Source organism: Schistocerca cancellata, chromosome 6 (genome assembly GCF_023864275.1).
Source record: "Schistocerca cancellata isolate TAMUIC-IGC-003103 chromosome 6, iqSchCanc2.1, whole genome shotgun sequence".
Classification (NCBI taxonomy): domain Eukaryota; kingdom Metazoa; phylum Arthropoda; class Insecta; order Orthoptera; family Acrididae; genus Schistocerca; species Schistocerca cancellata.
Window position 1 is genome coordinate 124461032 of NC_064631.1, and position 23360 is coordinate 124484391.

Genomic DNA, 23360 nt, shown 5'->3' on the forward strand with positions numbered 1-23360 from the left:
CTAGAATGCCTCCATCAGAGTTTTTTCCGTTCGCTCCCACGTCTATTGCAATAAAATTATAACATGGGTCAACCAGAGCAAGAAGCACAATGGAATATGTTTTTTTCTAATTCGAATAGAGACATCCTGAGTTGTTTGGAGCCTGTATTGCTACGTGCTTTACATCTAAAGATCCAATGCAGTTTGGATACTGCCATTTTGTCCTAAACTCCTCAGCTATGGCATTCCATTTTTCTTCATTCAGCACAGGCATCACCTCTTCTAACAATAAATCGATAACTGCTCTAGAGGTGTCATGGACGACAGCCCCAAGTGTGGATTTTCCCAACCTGTAGCTGAAGGAAATAGTTTTAAAGGAATCTCCTGTAGCAAGGAACCTGAAAAAAATTGAATTATATAAGATGAGAAATATTGTATAATCTATAAAATATTTGCAGCATTTTAACCCTTGTAATATAAATACGCGATTTAAAATATTTTTACTACAGGTGGAATACAGGAATACAAAAAAATGGGCATCTGTTCGTGACCAACTAAGGAAGACCCTGCAGAAAAGGAAAACTCTTTCAGGACAAGCTGCTATTCATCAACATAAATATAAGTATGAAGATCTCTTAAAGTTCCTGCTACCTTGCATGGTAGAACGAGAAACAGTTTCCAATGTTCCTTACACGCAAGACAATAATGAGCATAAACAAGAATCAAATACAGATTCCCAAGAGGAGCAGTCTATTGTTGAAAACGAAAAAGAGTCTACACAAGAAGCCAATGCAGATGAAGAATCGATCATTAAAACCCAGGGTAGTGAAACAGAGAATTTGATAGAGCGCACTCGGCATTCCCAGACGTCCTCAGCTCATTCGTCCGCCAGTTCAAATAAGAACACGTTTATGAAACCACCACTGAAACGAAAATTTCAGCGTGGGGTTAAACCGCAAGAATCTGCATCAAGCCAGCTCATGGCATACATTTTGGGAGAAAAAAAAAGCTGAAAAACAGAGAGAAATACAAAACCCAGTTAATGCTTTTTTGGCTGGTATAGCACCAGCCCTAAAGTCGTTGCATCCACTACATTCTCATCAAGCTAAAAGTAGGACTTTTTCAATTGAACAAGACTTCGAACTGAAGCAACTCATGAATGACGTAACAGTCCATCAATTCACTCCATCATCCTCCAATTCCTCAGCAAAATCTGCTTCGACACCATATGCTTCACCTGTGGAAAACGAGCAGCTGCTTTTGGATCTGCAAAGGGATTCCCCCAATTCGTATATAAATAACCAAAGCCATCATCCTCCAAGTTCTCCTGCATCCTCACCAGCTTCAGAAACTAATTCACTGAATAGTTCTCATTTGTTTTTCTTGGGGTAGTAGAAATTTAACTGTATTATTTACTAACTTACGTATTTACCTTTCAGTTACTAAAGTAATAAAAAAATATGCTGTCCTTAAAACTTCTTATTTATTTGTGTTCTGTGTACTTTTCTTTAACCTACCTTAAAAAAACAGCCAGTAGTTCTTTGGGTGAAACTGATACTCTCCAGAAAGTGTCGTTTTTTCTCAGTCTTGGTTCTAGTTTCTTTAAAAGGTCACACAAGATGTACTGCGTCATCCTAAAATATTCATAAAACTTAGTCTCATCATCTATGAGATGAGAAAATAATGTTCGAAACTCTCCCTGTACTGGTCTTGTTTTCCAGGCACTGTGGATCCATAATTTTCTTCTTCTTGTTTGCCTTCGTTATTTTTCCTTTTCGTCTAAAGCAGGGGCGGGCAGGAATTCTGCACGTGTGCGGTGCACATGCACGTGTGCAGTTAACAGGTGTTCTGCGTGCACACAGGGGCAAGCTGGCCACCCGCTTCTCTCCCCTCCCCACCATACCGTCTCGCCGCTTCTTCCTTTCTAATGCGTCTTGTTTCCTGGCCTGCTTTATTGAATGAAGGAATAAGGTTAGTAGGAGTGCTTGAAAGTAGTCGTGGTTTGAAAGAGTACCTATTACCTACGATACGTTTTATTTAATTATCACAGGTAGAGTTTACAATAAGTTTAATGTCTGCAACAAAATTTCTACGTACAGACAAACGCAAACAGTTACGTAAATTTTCATTACTGATGTTTGCTCTTAACCGAGACTTTCATAGCAGAAAAAAATCTCTCACAAACGTATGTCGAGCCAAACATTGACATTATCTTCATGGCTTCACGATGGAGACGAGGAAATTCTTGCTGTGGAAAGTCGTGATAAAAATCTATTACACGTCTTGCCAAAAGGAACTTGTCTCTCAGACGAGAATTACGCTGTAGATCTATTAATTCCATTTGCAAACTGGGATGAATATCATCTACAGAAACAGCAGATTGTCTCGAGAACTATTCAAAACCTTGGGATAAGTAAGATATATCCCCAAATCGCTTGAGAAATTCCTCTTTTATTGCACCAAGAACGGCAACATACTGAAATTTATTATAATGGCGTTCAATATTAAACCTCCGCTGACCAGCCAGAATACTGTCACATATTATACATTTCCAATTTTTACGTTTTTGCACAGAGAAAAAAATGATTCTCCCATTCCTTTTTAAAAGATAGCAAATCTCCAAATCTCCGTTTCCTTGATTCACTCTGCATTTTCCGGTTATTGAAATACAACGTTCATTACGTAGTGGTCGCTTCGCTTCAATGTCCGCATCTTAGCCTGGTACTACACTGCCGCAACCTGCTGGCTGTCGCCACTGCCCCTGTCGACGATTGCACGCGAGCAGCACACGTGCAGCGCTGTGTGCTCATGAGCCGCGTGCAACGTTTGCCCGCCCCTGGTCTAAAGCAAGTGCTGTAAGTCCTAATTCACTATTACGAAAATTAGTGAACATGTTTTACAGCTTTCACAAACAGACACACAAATCACCGCGTCCGAGTCACTACGAGGAACAACAAAGACACGGACGTGCCCCGGTCATGTGTGGCCCCTGCAGGAACGGACCGGAGCACGGCCGTCACTCGTCCGACGCTCGACCCTGACACGGCCCGGACGTGTGTGTCCCGACCTTTAGAAAGGGATCCGGCGATCTTGGTGGCCAAGGATTGGTTTCGCAAGCATTAAGACAAGCTCTAGAAGCTCGCCGTGTGCAGGCGGTCATTATCTTGCTGAAATGTAAGCCAAGGATGGCATGCTAAGAAAGACTACAAAACGGGACGTAGAATGTCGCTGATGTACCGCTGTGCTGTGAAAATGCCGCGGAGGAGAACCAAAGGAGACCTGCTGTGAAAAGAAGCCTCACCGCAGACCATAGCTCCTGGTTGCCGGGATGTATGGCTGGCGACAGTTTCGTTGCTATTCCGCCGCTGACCAGACACGTCTTCGATGGTCATCGGGGCCCAATTCGAAGCGGTACTCGTCACTGAAGACAGTTCCATTCCAGACAATGAGATTCCGTGGATTCTAAGTAAAGATGTAAATGAAGATATGGAGGCACCTGCTGCAATGGCGTTCTGGCCATATTTTGGCGACATGTCTTCAAAAATAGAAAGAATCCGCACAAGTGTGTTTCTCGGAAAAATTTGAGGAATTTATTGTGCTCGGTCAAAAACAACATTGGCCTAAGGAAACGTGGCGTGTATAAAATTCCATGCCAATTTGGAAAATTTTGTATTGGGCAGAGGTGCCCAACCAACAAGAACGCTACGTCGAACACTATCATCAACTGAGACAACCTGATAAATCTGCAGTAGCGGAATATTACCTGGACACGGGACAGGGTGTGTTTTACGAAAAGACTGAAATTTTATCCCCAGCGTCATCTTTCTGGGACTGTGTTGTTAAGGAGGCCATACACTCATTTCGGCAGACTATCTTATCGACATGGATGCAGGTTTTCAACTACGTGCCGCTTGGAATCCAGCACTAGCTGCCATTGAATCAAAACGAGGAAAACAAGAACTTCCGATTCATTACGCGACGCAACGCACTACTGAGATTTTTAATTCAGCCTTTAACCAAAGGAGTGGCTGGCAGCCCAGTCATTGCCCATAGCAATGCCCCATGGCGCTCATAACAGGGGGCACCAGGAGCGCCTCCTCCAACGACAGCCTAGTTTACACGACTAAATTCGGTTGCGCCACTCGTTGCGTGGAATGAGTTGCACGAAACTGGTTTCATACGTGATTGTAGCCACGGCGACACCAGAATGCACTTCAGATTCGTCGTTTTGTGGGCCCCTGAGTCGTGTCTGAAATGAAACTTTTGGCAGCTTCACGTCGCACGAGTTGCGATGGAGTTAAAGCTTGTTGCATTGAATCGCTGCATAAGAAAAACAAATAAGAAGAGTGTTTCGGTTCGTGACTGGATGAAGAAAAGACGTCAGCTCGGTTGCTCAGCATCCTTGCTGAAATAATTTATAACGGGAGATCCAAGAAGTTCTTTTAATTATCTTAGAATCTCACCACAACTGTTCACGTTTCTTCTAAACAGAGTTGGTTATTCGATAAGGAATAAAGGTACTCTAATGCATGAAGCACTGTCGCTAGAATTGAAGTTCATTTAATATTGCATGCATTACAATCGAGAGCACTCGGCATGCTGTAAGATAAGCTTTTAGTTGGTGATGACGCTTTTTCGTTAACACAAATAATTACTAACATTAACAGTAACAATTATTAACATTAGCAACAATAATTATTCGAAACAAGCCGTATTAAGAAGAGAATGGTTTGCAAACTACTCTCTTGAAGATATATCTGTACAGTGGCAATATTTCAAAATTCAAATATACACTCCTGGAAATGGAAAAAAGAACACATTGACACCGGTGTGTCAGACCCACAATACTTGCTCCGGACACTGCGAGAGGGCTGTACAAGCAATGATCACACGCACGGCACAGCGGACACACCAGGAACCGCGGTGTTGGCCGTCGAATGGCGCTAGCTGCGCAGCATTTGTGCACCGCCGCCGTCAGTGTCAGCCAGTTTGTCGTGGCATACGGAGCTCCATCGCAGTCTTTAACACTGGTAGCATGTCGCGACAGCGTGGACATGAACCGTATGTGCAGTTGACGGACTTTGAGCGAGGGCGTATAGTGGGCATGCGGGAGGCCGGGTGGACGTACCGCCGAATTGCTCAACACGTGGGGCGTGAGGTCTCCACAGTACATCGATGTTGTCGCCAGTGGTCGGCGGAAGGTGCACGTGCCCGTCGACCTGGGACCGGACCGCAGCGACGCACGGATGCACGCCTAGACCGTAGGATCCTACGCAGTGCCGTAGGGGACCGCACCGCCACTTCCCAGCAAATTAGGGACGCTGTTGCTCCTGGGGTATCGGCGAGGACCATTCGCAACCGTCTCCATGAAGCTGGGCTACGGTCCCGCACACCGTTAGGCCGTCTTCCGCTCACGCCCCAACATCGTGCAGCCCGCCTCCAGTGGTGTCGCGACAGGCGTGAATGGAGGAACGAATGGAGACGTGTCGTCTTCAGCGATGAGAGTCGCTTCTGCCTTGGTGCCAATGATGGTCGTATGCGTGTTTGGCGCCGTGCAGGTGAGCGCCACAATCAGGACTGCATACGACCGAGGCACACAGGGCCAACATCCGGCATCATGGTGTGGGGAGCGATCTCCTACACTGGCCGTACACCACTGGTGATCGTCGAGGGGACACTGAATAGTGCACGGTACATCCAAACCGTCATCGAACCCATCGTTCTACCATTCCTAGACCGGCAAGGGAACTTGCTGTTCCAACAGGACAATGCACGTCCGCATGTATCCCGTGCCACCCAACGTGCTCTAGAAGGTGTAAGTCAACTACCCTGGCCAGCAAGATCTCCGGATCTGTCCCCCATTGAGCATGTTTGGGACTGGATGAAGCGTCGTCTCACGCGGTCTGCACGTCCAGCACGAACGCTGGTCCAACTAAGGCGCCAGGTGGAAATGGCATGGCAAGCCGTTCCACAGGACTACATCCAGCATCTCTACGATCGTCTCCATGGGAGAATAGCAGCCTGAATTGCTGCGAAAGGTGGATATACACTGTACTAGTGCCGACATTGTGCGTGCTCTGTTGCCTGTGTCTATGTGCCTGTGGTTCTGTCAGTGTGATCATGTGATGTATCTGACCCCAGGAATGTGTCAATAAAGTTTCCCCTTCCTGCGACAATGAATTCACGGTGTTCTTATTTCAATTTCCAGGAGTGTATAAGAATGGGGAGCACTACATCGACGTCCAAAATAGATTAATACTGAATAAAGAGTGCAGCGTCTTGAATTTGTATAGCCTTCTCTCCTGCCAACAATATTCCTTAACAAATAGTTGGCAAACTCGAACGATGGGGTTTTAATCTTACAGACGAGAGCAATGCCACAGCTAGAATTATACTTGCTTGTATTTTTCTTAATTCAGTTGTATATCTGCTCCTGACTCAATAAATTTTGCCCTGCAACTCAGATAGAGTCAAAGCATCTATGCTACGATCGCACATGGCGGTCTCAGCGGCAGCAATGTGTTGCTTATTTTTGTAATCAGCGTCACTGAAATCACACAAACAGCTATAAAAAGCATAGATATCCGAAAAGCGAACATTATTCTCCTTTCCCCACTTCATATTTCAGTTTGTCTGCACTCTACGAACACACATAATCTCAAAACTCATGCAACTAGTGTCACCGAAGTTGGAACGCGCCGAAAGTGTTTAGTTCGTCGTTTTGTGGGTCCATGAGTCGTGTCTCAAATGAAACTTTTGGCAGCTTCACGTCGCCCGAGCTGTGATGGAGTTAAAGCTTGTTGCACTGAATCGCTGCAAACGAGTTGAGCAAACGCGCGGCGCGCGTGGGCAGTGGCCGGTAGCGTAGTTGCCTGCAACCCAGTGTCGTCGCGTAAACTAGACTTACGAGGGTCTTCCGACGCACGCGTAATGCCTGCTTCCGGCATGATCAATTTCGACGCCGCCGGGCGTTTATCATCAGTCGCGCCTTGCAGCAGTGACAGAAGCTGCTACCGCCACCTGATTATGTCGATTAGTTGCATCATCATCATCATCATCATCATTTAAGACTGATTATGCCTTTCACCGTTCAGTCTGGAGCATAGCCCCCCTTATACAGTTCCTCCTTGATCCCCTATTCAGTGCTAACATTGGTGCCTCTTCTGATGTTAAACCTATTACTTCAAAATCATTCTTAACCGAATCCAGGTACCTTCTCCTCGGTCTGCCCCGACTCCTCCTACCCTCTACTGCTGAATCCATGAGTCTCTTGGGTAACCTTGCTTCTCCCTTGCGTGTAACATGACCCCACCATCTAAGCCTGTTCGCCCTGACTGCTACATCTATAGAGTTCATTCCCAGTTTTTCTTTGATTTCCTCATTGAGGACACCCTCCTGCCATTGTTCCCATCTACTAGTACCTGCAATCATCCTAGCTACTTTCATATCCGTAACCTCAACCTTGTTGATAAGGTAACCTGAATCCACCCAGCTTTCGGTCCCATACAACAAAGTTGGTCGAAAGATTGAACGGTGCACAGATAACTTAGTCTTGGTACTGACTTCCTTCTTGCAGAAGAGAGTAGATCGTAGCTGAGCGCTCACTGCATTAGCTTTGCTACACCTCGCTTCCAGTTCTTTCACTATGTTGCCATCCTGTGAGAATATGCATCCTAAGTACTTGAAACCGTCCACCTGTTCTAACTTTGTTCCTCCTATTTGGCACTCAATCCGTTTATATTTCTTTCCCACTGACAGTACTTTCGTTTTGGAGATGCTAATCTATGATGCTGACAATAATCAGAGCAAAATGCCTCGGACCTTTAGAGGTGACGGAGTCCCACCTCTAACTGACAAACCAGGGACTCCTAAGATACGACTTGGCAAACAAATGGTAATGAGATGGGGAGCTATTAATATCAATGGGGGCTACTCTGGGAAGAAAGTAGAGCTGGCAGAGGCTGCAAGTAAGATGGGGCTGGACGTTTTAGCTGTTAGTGACATTCGGGTAAGGGGTGAGAAAGAAGAGGAAGTGGGAGAATACAAGGTCTACCTGTCAGGAGTCAAAGCAGGAATAGCACAATGGGGTGTAGGGCTTTACATCAGGAAAGAAATGGAACCCAGCGATTAGTTGCATCGATGAAATATTGTGCGAGCTACACTATACGATCTGGCGGCAAACGCGAGAAGTGTATTTGCAACAGATCCGTCGGAAAAGCATGAAAAGTTACAATGAGATTCCAGGCCGAAGACGTGTCTGAAGACGCCCTCAGGCCGCGGTGGAATACCGGCCTGACTGCCGCCCTCTTTACGCCCCGACTACTAGGTGTGATGGTCTGGGATGCCATTTCTTTTCATAGCAGGATACCTTTGGTTGTCATCCGCTGCACCCTTGCAGTGCAGCAGCGCGTTGACGATATTCTACAACCCATTTTATTGCCCTTCATAGCAAGTCATTCTGAGCTCACATTTCAGCAAGATAATGCCTGCCCACACACTGCAAGAGGTTCTGCTGCTTATCTACGTGCTTGCCAAAACCCTACCTTGGCAGGCAAGGTCGCCGAACCTCTCCCCAATTGAGAATGTTTGGAGCATAATCGGCTGCTCCCTTAGAACCAAATTGTTATTTTGACTATCTAACGCGTCAGTTGCACAGAATTTGGCACGATGTCCCTCAGGAGGACAAGCGACAGCTCTGTCATTCAACACCAAGCCGAGTAGCTGCTTGCAAAAGAGCCAGAGATCGACCAACGCGTTGTTGATTTGCCCAATTTCTAGAGTTGTTTTTCTTGAATAAATTATGCCATTTTTTTTAAATTGTAATCATCTACCGATTTCCATCCCATTCGAATAATTCCTTCATGGTTAGTCGTTCCTTTGGTCTTAGAATGTAGTAACACCAAATAGGAACGCAAATAAAGAAATTTTGTATATTGCGCATATACAGTATTTCCAGACAGAACGTATGGTTACATTTAGGTGACTGGGAAGTATACGGGCTGCAAAGTTTCGTACACACAGCTATTATCCCTGCCAGTAACAATGGTTCAGCATCGAACTGAGGTGAACTTGAATCACAGATACGGTGTAAGTAGCATGTTTGTATGTTGGCAGCGCTATAGACTGTGTTAATATCGCTGACAGCGCTCTGCGCCCTCAGTAAGAGCTTCTGTGGTTGGACGGATTAGCAGTTAGCGAGTGGATAGGGAAGTGTATGTATATGATTTTCTTAGTGGAGACTCTGTGTTGGTAGGACACTCAATGTAAAGTGAGATGAAACGATATGTTTATAAGAAGATATGCAAGGAAATGTATGGTTATGAATGTTGTTGATAATTTTTGGGCAGTGGAATTATTGACAAATATAAATTTTTTGGAACTGGATGTCACATAAAATAGGTAAAATTTTCTAAATACATTATTTGCTCTTCAACAAACTCTTTCTTTTTGCTAACCGTGTGCCTCCTAGTAGCTACCGTTTATAGTAGTTAGAATCTTTTTATTTAGTTGGCTGTTGTTGCTACTTGCTGTTACTGCTGTAGTTTGTGTTATGAAGATTTTCTATGAGGTAAGTGACATAAGAAAAAGAACGGGGTTTCCACTATTGGGGTTCGTGATTGAAATGAGTTTAGGCAATTAATAGAGTTGGAGGTAGTTTCATATTTCTTTAATTTCAAATTTTTTGGATTTGTATTATTTTTAGGGTTTCTTGCAACTCAGGGCCATTATTTTGTGTTAACTGTTGGAAGTCATGTTGGCAATGTATAGCAGTCAGATTGCGTTGGGCTTGTATATTGTGGGTAGTAAATGAATAGGTTAAATTTGAGTGGCAACAGATCTGGAGAAAATGCCAGCTAGGGTACTCACACATTATACGTGAGTTTGTTGCTCTTGTGAGTGGTGAAGGATATGGATCAGATGCTCACCAAGGTACAGTCAATCACACCTTGTATCGAAATTTTGCAGCCTGGATACTCTCGAATCACCTGCACTCTCACATCGTGCGGGCCTTCGTTATCCTGTTGGAAGATAACGTCCCTGTATCCTGTAGTACTGGGCACATACACCGTCGTAAATGTGGCGCCTGCTGCCCAGACAGCTGGGTGAACCAGAAGAATGCAGTCTGGCAACTTTCGTTCTCACTAAAGACTCCACAGAAGGCTAAGTTCATCGTGATGGTGTACACGGCATCGGGACTCGTCTTAGTAAAAGGCTACGTGGAGCCCCTCCTGGAGACAATGTTGTACAAACCACTGTTGGCAAACCTGGGCTGAAAAATTTAGCAACAACAATATTAGCCATTTAGGCAGACAGCTGTGCTGTAGAAGTCCCCATCCAGTCTGTATTGGTACACGTCTTGCAGCAAAGCTCATTCTCTGACTCAAGGTTCGTAACAGCCGAACAAACCCTCTCGCCCACGCCCGGGTTCCCGGGTTCGATTCCCGGCGGGGTCAGGGATTTTCTCTGCCTCGTGATGACTGGGTGTTGTGTGATGTCCTTAGGTTAGTTAGATTTAAGTAGTTCTCTAAGTTCTAGGGGACTGATGACCTAAGAAGTTAAGTCCCATAGTACTCAGAGCCATTTCAACCACTCTCGATAGCCAACGATCCTTCTGCTCTCGAATTCAGACAAATGTTGACCGACGTTTATCCTTCTGACACGTGGCGTAACTCGACCTTCATCAAAAAATGTAAGCGTTCTCTGAAGGGGAAACTTGCTGTGTAGTCTTCCTCTACAAACTTTTTGCCATTGGGCTGAAAAGACTATCATTTGCATATTCAACTCCGTGGCAGTTTCTCATTTGCATGGCACCTTCATGCTATAGTATTGATATTGCAGTGTGTGATTTCTGTGAGTGCAGAGGAGGGAATAAGAAATATTAGAGTTTCACGTCTCGTCGACGAGAAGGTCATTACAACGAAGAAAAAGCCCGAATAGTGGAAAGACGGGGTAGGAAACGGCCGTGCCCTGTGAAAGGAAGCTTAGAGATAAAAGAGTTCGCGAAAGTCAGTGGCGCTGTCTGTTATCGAGGTCCGTGTTAGTGTATTGTGTACGACAGACGGCGCTATGGTAAATTCATGCGAAGTTTAAGTTCGTACTATTGTTAAATACATACATCAAAAAAGCAATGATAAAATGCAACTAATGGATTTAATTCCGTATTTTTTCAGTCAGCGTCGTAGTAAGGAAACGAACTTCGTTTTAATGTACAATCAAAGTTAAAAAGTGAGAAAGACTGGAACGCAGTCTTTCGCCCCTATTGTTGATTTCGTACATTGAAGAAGCAATGACGGAAATGCAGGAAACGTTCAGGAGTGGGATCAAAATATAAGGTGAAATGATGTCAATAAAAAGATTCACAGATGATTGTGCTATCCTCAGTGAAAGTGAAAAAGAATTACAGGATCTGTTGAATGGAATGAAGATTCTGATGAGTAAAGAATGTGGACTGAGAGTAAACCGAAGAAAGACGAAAGTAATGAGGAGTAGCAGAAACGAGAATAGCGAGAACCTTAAAATCAAAACTGCTGATCACAAAGTGGAAGTTAAGTAATCTTGCTACCTTGGAACCAAATAACCCATAAGCGACGAAGCAAGGAAGACATAAAAAGAAGCGTAGCACATGAAAATAGGAGGTTACAACTACTAGTATCAAGCAGAGACCTTAATTTGAGAAAGAAATTTGTGAGAGTGTACGTTTGGATCACAGCATCGTATGGTAGGGTATCACGGATTGTAGGAAAACCGAAGCAGAAGAGAAACGAACAGTTTAAAATGTGACTGTAATGTTGCAGAAGACCGTTGAAAATTAGGAGAACTCAAGGAATGACGAGAGTCTCCAGAGAATGGAACATACATAAAACACTGACATGAAGGAGGGACAGAATGATACGATGTCTGTTCAGACATCCGGGAATAATTTCCGTGCTACTAGAAGGAGCTGTAGAGGGTAAAAATTGTAGAAGACAGAGATTCGAGTGTATCCAACGTGTCCGTCGTACAGCTTCCTAAAACTGAACAAGAGAGCGATACAAAAATCGCACACGGACTGGTAGTTAGCATCGAACCCGATCCAAAGGCTGGGAAGTCTCGTGCTCTATCAACGACATTATGAGAACGACTGACATAAATTGCAACTGGCACGCCTCTTGAATCTGCGCGGGCAACAGACTGATTGGCTAACTTCAATGCTGGTTAACTTGGAGTGATGCAACATATCAAGTTTGTTCGGAACACGAACTTTGCTAAGAATCGCCACATCGAACGAGAGTTCCCGTTCACTCTTTCACATTTACACACAGGAGCTCTCATTTTTTCGTTAGTCAAACTACCATCTGGTCTGCCGGTAACACGTATAATTAATTTCAGAAAATGTTGAGTGCCTTCACGTCTGCTATTGTAATAATAGACGGAGTAAGCATCTAGGCACACGGGGGCCACTAACCGTAACGAAAATTATCGGTTTCACAACATTTCGTTGAATATCATGAAAGGATTGGTGACAATACAGCTGTGAATTCGGTAACTTCTTATCAGATAAACAGTTTCTGAATTCTTAAACCAGATGATATGCCTTTAATACGGTGAAAGCTCTTTGTTTCGCAATTTTTTCCATATACTGTAACTGAAATGAGACATTATAAAAAATAGAATATCATTGTTGGCTTGTACACTAACTTATCCAAAGTAACCGAAATTCGGCAGCGAGATGTCCTCCATAGAAATATGATCGTAGCGTATTACCGTACCTCATAACAGTTCCTACATAAATGTCTTTGTGACTTGCTTAATACATTACCTAATAACTGAATACCTGTGTAATATCCTGAAAGGGAATTTTTCAGCGGCTTTATATTGCCTCCAATCAACGAAATCTAGAATAACGGCAAAATATTATTCAATAGAAAACGTGTTCGCTGTAGATCGCATTTCCTGTTCAGGGAAATAAAATGCATATTCAACAGCCTGTCTGTGGATTCAGCGCCATTTGTTAGTACGTCAGGTCTGAGCAGTTAACAAGACGGAACAAGGGCCTTGCCAGCAAACCCTACATCAATCTAGAGCCTTTGTTGATTCTCTGAATGTTGGAGCAATGGTGACTTCAACTTCTCCGTTTGATTAACAGCCAGTTGGCCTGTCAGTAACAGATATTGTAAGCCAGCCTTTCACACCTACTCCATTCGTCAGCAGTGGCCATGCCGTGATAAACGGTGTTAAGCTGTCAGTCTCGAGATATATTGCTTCTGATTCAAGTAGGGGTCGTGTTTACCTGTTTGGTGGGACGAAATTGTGATGGTCTTAGTAACACAATAAAACAGTGTTGTACATAAACTGACATAAGGTTGGTTAACACCTGCATATTTTCCTCTGCTTCTCGGTAATAAAATAAATATGTTTTTTATAGAATAAAGATTCAAGGACTCCAGTACTGTGATGCCGACTGTTTTTGGAATACTGAATCGACACTAAATTCTGAAGTAAAATTTGTGCTTAGAACAATAAGCTGCCAAATTTCTTGGGTACGAACCGAACTGACACGGCGGCACGACACGTGGCACAAAGATATCTGGAGAAGGACTATTATCTTGGGCGGTAACCATACAGTTGACTAAGTTAAGGTTGTTACATTGTTGAAAAAACTATTCAGGGGAATGTACAAGGAGGGAAAATAGTGCCTGTGTGTTTTCCATGACTGAAACTGCCATCACTTAAATGGCCGACCCTGGGCAAAGACTTGAAAATCCTGGACATTTGGGTCAAATCGGATTATTTTCCTAAAGTAACGCGGTCTGTCGACGAAACGTTCGCCAACCAAAGTCCATGACGATTTAAAAAATTTTAACGAATATAAATCATGAAAATTTAAGTAAAGTCGATGTACTGCACTATCGGGATGATATACACTCCTGGAAATGGAAAAAAGAACACATTGAGACCGGTGTGTCAGACCCACCATACTTGCTCCGGACACTGCGAGAGGGCTGTACAAGCAATGATCACACGCACGGCACAGCGGACACACCAGGAACCGCGGTGTTGGCCGTCGAATGGCGCTAGCTGCGCAGCATTTGTGCACCGCCGCCGTCAGTGTCAGCCAGTTTGCCGTGGCATACGGAGCTCCATCGCAGTCTTTAACACTGGTAGCATGCCGCGACAGCGTGGACGTGAACCGTATGTGCAGTTGACGGACTTTGAGCGAGGGCGTATAGTGGGCATGCGGGAGGCCGGGTGGACGTACCGCCGAATTGCTCAACACGTGGGGCGTGAGGTCTCCACAGTACATCGATGTTGTCGCCAGTGGTCGGTGGAAGGTGCACGTGCCCGTCGACCTGGGACCGGACCGCAGCGACGCACGGATGCACGCCAAGACCGTAGGATCCTACGCAGTGCCGTAGGGGACCGCACCGCCACTTCCCAGCAAATTAGGGACACTGTTGCTCCTGGGGTATCGGCGAGGACCATTCGCAACCGTCTCCATGAAGCTGGGCTACGGTCCCGCACACCGTTAGGCCGTCTTCCGCTCACGCCCCAACATCGTGCAGCCCGCCTCCAGTGGTGCCGCGACAGGCGTGAATGGAGGGACGAATGGAGACGTGTCGTCTTCAGCGATGAGAGTCGCTTCTGCCTTGGTGCCAATGATGGTCGTATGCGTGTTTGGCGCCGTGCAGGTGAGCGCCACAATCAGGACTGCATACGACCGAGGCACACAGGGCCAACACCCGGCATCATGGTGTGGGGAGCGATCTCCTACACTGGCCGTACACCACTGGTGATCGTCGAGGGGACACTGAATAGTGCACGGTACATCCAAACCGTCATCGAACCCATCGTTCTACCATTCCTAGACCGGCAAGGGAACTTGCTGTTCCAACAGGACAATGCACGTCCGCATGTATCCCGTGCCACCCAACGTGCTCTAGAAGGTGTAAGTCTACTACCCTGGCCAGCAAGATCTCCGGATCTGTCCCCCATTGAGCATGTTTGGGACTGGATAAAGCGTCGTCTCACGCGGTCTGCACGTCCAGCACGAACGCTGGTCCAACTGAGGCGCCAGGTGGAAATGGCATGGCAAGCCGTTCCACAGGACTACATCCAGCATCTCTACGACTGTCTCCATGGGAGAATAGCAGCCTGCATTGCTGCGAAAGGTGGATATACACTGTACTAGTGCCGACATTGTGCGTGCTCTGTTGCCTGTGTCTATGTGCCTGTGGTTCTGTCAGTGTGATCATGTGATGTATCTGACCCCAGGAATGTGTCAATAAAGTTTCCCCTTCCTGGGACAATGAATTCACGGTGTTCTTATTTCAATTTCCAGGAGTGTATTTGCGCCACCGACGTCTGGAGTGCAATATACACTTGCACAATTCCTTTGCCTGCGCACAACTGTTTGATTGCCGATACAGTTACGCGGTCCATGCGATTGTTGATTGTCAGTGGCTTCTCGTTGTTCTGAATAAGGAAGTATGGATAATATGTGGACAGGAGAGCGCCCAAGCGTGCTGCCGCTGTAATTTAAATATAAAACGGACGAAACTAGCTAGCCCCAGACTACATTTAGTGCATCTTAACGAAGATTTGTTAAAATATATTTATTAGAAATCGATCGAATTTCTTCAGACAGTTTTATAAAAATCTGCCAGGACGCCTGCGGACGCCCTACAAACTAGGACAAATCCGGGGAAATTCGGGCGTACGGCAGTTCTTCCCATGATCAATCAACTATGAAGAATTGTAACAAATGGTTTCTAACATGAAAATATAGCGTCTTAGAGCGCTAGTACCGCCACTGTTATGACGCAAATCAGGCTTGCTTTAAATACACGCCGGCCGCGGTGACCGAGCGGTTCTAGGCGCTTCAATACGGAACCGCGCGACTGCTACGGTCGCAGGTTCGAATCCTGCCTCGGGCATGGATGTTTGTGATATCCTTAGGTTAGTTAGGTTTAAGTGATTCTAAGTTCTAGGGGACTGATGACCTCAGATGTTAAGTCCCATAGCGCTTCAGAGCCATTTGAACCATTTTTAAATACACGCTGTACGGTTGTGAGCGTTAAATACGTTTGAGATTTGAGGTGGTGATCTGATGTTCGTAAAGAATGCCTTTAAGGCCGCAAAGATTTCATTGTAAGCACCTCACTGAGTTTGAACGAGGTCGCGTAATAGGGCTATGAGAAACTGAATGTTCCCTCTACGATACTTTAGAAAGTCTTTGCAGGAATGTAGCCAGTGCACCTGATTCCTGGCAGCGGTGATCACGAGAAAATACGGTCGGAAGAACACCGGGCACGTGACACTAACAAGAGGGACGACCATCGTGTTCGGCGTATGGGTCTGGCTCATCGTAACTGGATCTTCAGCAGCACTCTGTGCACCATTTGGCACCAAAGTGATACAACTAACTGTTACAAATCACTTTCTTCTAGGACAGCTCCGAGATAGACGCCATGTAGCATTCATTATACTGACGCTAAATCACCACCCGTTTGCGTCAGTTGTGTCAAGCGAAAGCTCATTGGAGAGTAGGGTGGAAGTTCAGATTAAGGCAGGTTCTGCCTCGCTGCCGGTGATGGCCGTGTGTTGATTAGGAGGAGGCCAGTTGAAGGCCTACAATTAATGTGTCTACGACCTGGACACACTGGATCTGTAGCTGGAGTTATGGTCCAGGGTTCAACATCGTATGCCAGCAAGAGCACTCTGTTGGTTACCCCACGCACTCTGACTGCAAAATTGTACGTCAGTCTGGTGATTCTACCTGTTGTGTTGTGTTGCCATTCATGAACAGCTTTCCAGCCGGCCGGAGTGACCGTGCGGTTCTAGGCGCTACAGCCTGGAACCGCGTGACCGCTACGGTCGCAGGTTCGAATCCTACCTCGGGCGTGGATGTGTGTGATGTCCTTAGGTTAGTTAGGTTTAAGTAGTTCTAAGTTCTAGGGGACTGATGACCACAGCAGTTAAGTCCCATAGTGCTCAGAGCCACTTGAACCATTTTTTGAACAGCTTTCCAGGGGGGTTTTTCCAACCGGATAACGCCCACATACCACAGTTGTAACCCAACCTGCTCTGCAGTGTGTCGAAATGTTGCTTTGGCACCCTGATCGCCAGATCCGTCTCCATTCGAACACGTATTGGACTTCATTGCAGGACAACTCAAGCGTCACCCACAAACAGCATTGACAGTCCCCGTACTGACCGAGCAAGTGAAACAGTTATGGAACTCCATCCCAGAAACTGACATCTGACGCCTGTACAAAACAATACATGCGCGTTTGCATGCAATTCAACATTCTGACTGCTGCGCCCATTATTGATGTACTAGGCGTACTGCAATGGCGTATGTTCTACTTACATTAACCTGTGACCTTACAATGTTAGTCTCTTAAATATGTTACACAGACAAGTGTTTCGCGAAACTTCATTACTTCACATTAATTATTTTTCGGTCCATCAGTGTATTTGCTTCTTTATGTGTGTGTCGAATCTCACGCCAGCTACACGTATGGAAGGAATTGATGATCACCTGATTAAGAATACGACATTGTCGACCGAAATACAGTTCCTTCACCTGGCGGTACCTTTCAATACGAGAAGCTTGTGGAATACCACTTCCAATGCAACACATTTTAGCTACATGCGTTTCATGTGCTGACTTCAGGGTAGCCATGAAAGCTGTCCACCATCTTAGGCTACAACAGCAGTAGCAGAGTGCGACACGTTTAAAAATTTTCCAAGGTGTCAGCTAGCTACCTAAAGCGTTGGGGAGAGAAATGGAGGGTTCAGTCCCTGTTCGTTGTTAAGTGGTTATCCACTCACGTATGACAGGAGTCTTATTATTTCTACTCGGCTGATCTTTGTTTCATTAATTAGCATCTCAAGTCAGTATCAGTCCCTTTTTATTTCAGTAGAAGATAACATTGTGAGTGGCGCCACTAACATTCTAGTGACATTTTTCAGGTAACATGAAACGCGTCTCTGTTTGCATCTACTCCTTTCACTTGCAGATTCTCACCCCTCTGTCAAAGAGGCACATAGTTTTAGACGCACTGTCATACTCTGGCAGTCTTTCGCAGCTCTGTGCGATGCACGAGTGAGGTATCTTGCACTGGTCAGGCACTTCGAAGAGTTCGAACCAATCACGCGGGTGCGGCTAATTTTCGGTTGGTGTGGCGCATGGTCAGCGTAGCCAACCGTACCTTCTGGATCGTATATGAACGATAATTTAAGATGGTGCATGAACATACGATCCACCCTTCGGATCACACGTCTATTGTACGTTCCTTTGGAACGCTTACTATTGTTAAAATTTCGTCTTTCTTATTATTTTAATTTTTATGGTTTATTTAATTTTTGACAATTTATTTCACAAATACGATTTTGTGCGCCTACGTTCTATTCTGTCCATCCTTGGGATTCCGTAATTTCATTACGCAGCAGCTGCATAAGTCAGCTTATGTTACTCCCCGAGATGAATCCTCTGGGGAATTCACCGTATTGACTACTTTGCATCCAGCGCGGTGCTCATACATACGACGAGCCTGTTAACTTGTTGGCTCAGGTGAGGACAGTGAGCTATTTATAAGGTGTTAAGTAATGCAAAAATGTGTCAGTGGAATCAGAAGATAGTGATAGCAGTCCAAGTACTCCCAAGAAATCTACAGATATCGTGTTTAAATGTAAGAGGCGAAATGGAAATATAGAAAAGTCTGTAAAACTGATCCCGAATTTAAAAGTTGGTTCTGCGCTGATGAATCAAACCCTGAAAGGGCTAGATGCGGAATCTGTAACGTAACGTTTGTGTGTGGACTGGGATCCGCTAAAAACAAATTCTAAAAGAGAAAATCATGTCAGACAAGTGAAGGTAGTGTCATCGAAGAGCCAGACAATTCTGAGTACATTTGTGAAATCAGCTACAACTGATGCGTCTTTAAATAATCAGGCTCCAGTTGTTGACTTTGAATTGGCAAGAATATTGGCAGGAGACAATCTTACTTTCGGTGTTGTACATCTTCTGGAGGGCGTAGTTAAGAACTGATATCCTGCTTCTATAATTAGCCAACGCTATATATCTGCGTCACACTAAAAGTTCCCAGATCGTAAAGAACGTGACAGGAGAGAGCCATAAGGGCGAACGGGAAGAAAAACTGAGACATACGAAATTCAGTCTTCTGACTGATAAGTCAACAGACGTTGAATCTGTTAAAACGTTTTGTATAGTGGTTGGTGTTTTTATAAAGATACAAATAAAATTGAAAATTGATTTTGTAAGTCCGGCCGAAATGGCCGTGCGGTTAAAGGCGCCGCAGTCTGGAACCGCAAGACCGCTACGGTCGCAGGTTCGAATCCTGCCTCGGGCATGGATGTTTGTGATGTCCTTAGCTTAGTTAGGTTTAACTAGTTCTAAATTCTAGGGGACTAATGACCTCAGCAGTTGAGTCCCATAGTGCTCAGAGCCATTTGAACCATTTTTGATTTTGTAATCTTTGTCAAGTTTTTAAGCAGTGTAAATATAAGGCAAACGAATGTGCAGCAAGTAAAAACCTTTATTCTAATCTAATGCTTTCGTTTTCTGAGTACAGTGTTTCTGAATGCAATAATATAGGATTTGCTTCTGAAAGCTGTAATTCTATGATGGGGTCAAGAAAATCTGTTGCTACCCGATTAACTTAAATATGTCCTGGACTAACTATCCTGAAATTTATATGTGACTTGCTTCACATATGTGCCCGTTAAGCTTTTAAATGTCGTTCCAGACATTGTGGAAACCTCGCTAGGAACATTCATAACCACTTTAAAGCTAGCATTAAGGGACAGGCACAACTGCATGAATTTAAAACGTTTTTAGATATCGAAATTCAAATATAGCTGCATTCATCAGAGGCGAGATGGCTATTTTTGCGGGCCGTTTTAGTGAGAAGTTTAGTGCAGTGGAATGTCTTGCGTCACTCCTAGCGGAGAGGCTGGTTGCGGCAGAAGAAATTCACCGATATCCCTCATGACAATTTCTTACAATTATCTTAATTTTAGCCTATGTCTCACTGAAATTCACACATTTAAATAAGTATGCACAGAGTGGTAATGTTGTTGTTATTGACTTACATGAAATGATGGTAGGAGAATGCAAGGAAATTTTGCTTCGTTTAAAGAACCGGCAGTATGTCGTAACCAATATATTGGATGACACTGATTCCAACAACAGGTCAAAGATTCTTGCTGACAGCCAAATGTGTTTAAGAGTTGAAGTTCTGACAGCACTTCTGAAACCAAAAACATGTAATGAATGGGATGCCGTGAAAGACTTTTACCGAAGATGTAGGGATTTCATGCAGACAGGATGTAGAAAACCGAAAAAAGATGTAACTCTCATAACTATTTATTGCCATTACTTGCAATTTTTGATGCCTAAAATGGCTACTTCAAACGAAGAAAGAGAAAAAAAGTCCCTCTCTTATACCTTCTTTGTCGAAATTGCCAAGGAACAGCACTACAGGAAATCGATGATGACTAGAGGTAACTTCCTATCATAAAGATAGATGAAACTATTAAGAACTGTTCAGAAGTGGACGTACTTTAGGGGATCATACTCAGTATAGAAACTTTATTTGGCAGTAGAGAATTCCCAGCCCTGCCCGAGTTTGCACTCTCATGTTCATCCCTTCCATATTCAAATGTTGAATGTGAAAGAGTTTTTAGTAAGACCAATCTCATAAACATGAAAAGAAGGAATAAGTTCGTTAATTCCACAGTGAGTGGATGTTTGCTTACCAGCCAGTGTGTGAAGAGCAGCAGCTCATGCTAAAATTTTGTTCCTACTGGAAATATGCTCAGTAGTATGAAGAAAACGCAGTTATATTCGCTGCCATCCGCTTCCAGTTCTTCTGTTCTTGACTTTCCAGAGGAGGAAGATGATGATGCACTCCTTTTTTAAGTGTTCTTCCAAGGTAAGCAAATAAAGAAGTAATTTTTTTCACATAATTTTATGAACCGTATTTAATTTTTTTAAATTATTTCATAGCAAAAAAAAATTATAAGATTAAATCGTGGAGAAGTTAACGCGAAATAATTTGACACGCCTATTTTTATGTGGTACGAGTACAAAGCCCGGTCGAGGTCGGTCACGAGTTCTTCCTAGTGCACTCCAACAATTCCGTTGTTTTTGACGATAAGGAGAAATGCGAGGAAAAGTTTAGAAAAGGATTGAAATTATGCTTGAAGTTCGTTGGAAGCTGCTAAGTGCTTTCATTATGAATTACTGGGTGATTACAGGAAATATAATTTGCGTTCCATTTTAAGCAGAAGCGCATCTCATTAATTCTGGTGCCGTATCTCCTGAACTATTTGCGGTACAGTGATATTACGTTGCAGGTGCATTCAGTGATATATGTAGATACTTTCTGCAAAGTGCTCTGCGAATAGCATTGGTAGTAGTGAAGTGATAAATTAAAGCTTCACACCTGATGTTGAAGTTTTACTGCACGACAATGTAAGCAGAAACTAGTTTTACATACGTGTATTTGTCCCTGAATTATGTGCCGTACAGTGATGTAATGTTTCAGGTGCCTTCAGTGATATATGTAGATACTGTCTGCAAAGTATGCTGCGAATAGCATTAGCAGCTAGTAAAGAAGTAAAAAACCGAAACGTCATGACAGATGCTCAAGTCTGACTTCATGAACAGAGAAATTGTAGTAAGCGCCAAACTTTTTTCCTTCCCTCATCTTGCGGGATCTGTCACCGAGAAAAAGTTTTGCAAAGGTCTGAAGCCGTACATGAAGTCTGTTGGAAGTCACTAAATGTTGTTATTTTGCAGTAATGGATGAAAAAAGCTAGAATATTTGAGCACCATCAGCTTCATGACAAATACTTAGTTTCTAATTGTAATCTTATCCTATCGTGTTAAATTTAACTTACTCTTAATGATTAGAGTACGATAACATGCAACATTTTTAAATTCGATCAGTAATTACGCGAAATATTGAAAAATGAACATTTTGTTGTCCCTGGAAGCCGTTAGATGGCCACTTGCAACGAAACGTCCAGGACAGGACAGCCACCACTCGATGGCCTGACCTTCTCTTCCGCCCCCCATGACTCCACATTCACTATCCACCTCATTTCATGTCAACTACTCTCTTTCACATCATCGATTCATCTCCCCACCATGTCATGCCGTTCACACCCCCCCCCCCCCTCCCCAGCACGCCACCCCCATCTCCCCCACACCCTCCCCAATGCCGGCCTAATCATGACAGGCTCTTCTTTCTCCACTTCTCCATCTGTCACTCTCTGACTTCTTTCACTCCCTACCCCCCCCCCCCACTCGACCACCACAAGATTGTCCGCCACCACCATCAAAGACGCCGCTACGAAGAAGAAGAGGCCAGGATAGTGGCCTTTCGCTTTCATTCACCTCATATTGTTCCTCCTCCTCTCCTTTAATCTGTCACTTAGCAGTAATTCCCGGCTAGCCAATGGGCCCTTCGTTTTCCTCACACTTCGACTGTCCCTTCTACTGTCCTGTCATCTTTCAAAAATCACACTGGCCAGTCAAAAAAAAAAAAAAAGAACCCTAGCACAAAAAGTCAAGAAAAGACCACAACCATCATGTAATCCCATATCAACACACCATATAAGAAGGAGAAGGCCTCAGTAGCGCTAGAACTTCGCCCCCAGCAGAGGGTACAACCCTGTCATGTGCGTCTGCGTCAGCCGGCCGCGGTGGTCTAGCGGTTCTGGCGCTGCAGTCCGGAACCGCGGGACTGCTACGGTCGCAGGTTCGAATCCTGCCTCGGGCATGGGTGTGTGTGAGGTCCTTAGGTTAGTTAGGTTTAAATAGTTCTAAGTTCTAGGGGACTTATGACCTAAGATGTTGAGTCCCATAGTGCTCAGAGCCATTTTGCGTCTGCGTCTGCGACTGGTGCCCTAAAACGGATTATATATTGTAGATCGTAAACATGTATGATCCTTTAACGAAATGAACGATAATTTCGATCCAGTTATGCGATCCAGTAACACCGAAAGGCTGGCAACGCTGCGTGTGGTGGAAAGCATCTTTCTGGTGCAGCATCTTGCTCTTTTCTGACGCGTGGGCGCTGCTGCCGTTTCACGTCGAGCTGGTTCAAAGTTGCTGCATGAGATTGCTCCATATTCTTGGCTTTTAAGTGGCGCTGTGAAAATGCGTTTTGCTACCTTACTGTAAGACGAGTTTACGTTTCGAAGTCATGCTTAGGCTGTGTAAATTCTTCCGACTGGCTACATGTCCCAATTGAAACGGAAAAAAAGCGTTTCTCTGTGGTCAGTTTCGAATTGTGTGTTCACATGGATAGTAATATTCGCACGTACTTTATACTTGCACGTGAACACACTGCTTTGGTAATATTATT

The 23360-nt window shown here is 44.5% G+C and overlaps 1 protein-coding gene across 3 annotated transcripts in view; it reads right to left on the reverse strand.

The window, feature by feature from the left end:
* LOC126191384 (lachesin-like) overlaps nt 1-23360 on the reverse strand; it is a 945166-nt gene that overhangs the window by 404510 nt on the left and 517296 nt on the right. The gene's annotated exons all lie outside the window — the stretch shown is intronic.